This window comes from Hipposideros armiger, unplaced genomic scaffold (genome assembly GCF_001890085.2).
Source record: "Hipposideros armiger isolate ML-2016 unplaced genomic scaffold, ASM189008v1 scaffold_701, whole genome shotgun sequence".
NCBI lineage: Eukaryota > Metazoa > Chordata > Mammalia > Chiroptera > Hipposideridae > Hipposideros > Hipposideros armiger.
The window spans coordinates 2,247-3,543 of record NW_017732051.1 but is presented as its reverse complement, the minus strand read 5'-3'; positions in this window follow the sequence as shown (position 1 = coordinate 3,543).

The following is a 1,297-nucleotide window of genomic DNA, read 5'->3' as shown; positions in this document are numbered from 1 at the left end:
TTTACAAATTGTTAATACCATTTTTTATTTCCACAAGCAACGTATGAAAGTTGAATTGCTCCACATCCTCACCAACATTTGGTATGGTCAGTATTTTTAATTTTACCCATTTTAATAGGAATGTAGTGGTACCTCATGGTTTTCATTTGCAGTTCCCTAATGACTATAAAGCATTATTAAGCATCTTTACATGTGCTTATTTACCACCATATGCTTATATCTTCTTTGGTGATATATTTACTCAAAATCTTTGCCCATTTTTAAATTGAGATTTCTGATTTCTAATTGAGTTTACAGAGTTCTTTATATAATTCTCAATACTAATTCTTTATTGGATATATGATTTGTATATATTTTCCCCAGTCCATGGCTTTTGTTTTCACTCTCTTAAGAATGTCTTTCAAAGAGAAGCTTTCAACTTTGATAAAGTCTAATATATCAACTTTGTCTTTTATGGATCATGCTTTTGATATCATAGCTAAGAAATCTTTGCCTATTTCAAACTTCTTAGACTATCATTCACTGAGATTCCTCATTAACAGAAAAAGAAATGCACCTGACTCCAGTACATGCACACTCCTGCCCGTACATTCACATAGGCCTCAGGTTTCTCTCATGCTCCCTAAACAAGGCAGATTCTATATTCTCCCTTATCAACAATTAAAATGTTATGTGTTTCTCTAGGAATTAAAATGAAAACATTTATTTATTTATATATATATATATATGTGTGTGTGTGTGTGTGTGTGTGTGTGTGTGTGTGTGTGTGTGTGTATGGTTCGGGACAAGCTACCCCAAAATACAGCACCTTAGCGTAATTGACTATTTTAAGCCAAAGGAGTTTGAGAAAACAGCAGAAACAAGAAGATCACTTTGACCTCCTCCCACAGCCTTCTTTCCTGAAACAGGTCCTAAAAGCCTCCCCTGAGAGGTGCCCTCCCCATACCTGGAAGAAAGAAGCATCCTCATCTCTCAAGACAACGGAATACCAAGAGGAATCTGAACGAACTGGTCTTGCTCAGTTTCACCCCGTGACTACACTTGCTTCCTGCTCTCTGACCCACAGCGTTTTCTACATGACCGCCCACTCATCATCAAACCTCACAGAAAATACTCAGGTGTGCTTCTTTGGGTCTTCATTTCCTTAAGAAAGGCTCTTGTGCCACGTAAAACTTACATAAAATGTAAGCTTCTCTCCTGTTAATCTTTGCCAGTTTGATTTTCAGACCCAGCCAGTGACCTTAAGAGGGTCAAGTAAAACGGTTTTCTTCCCAACAACATACAAATAAAGGTGAAT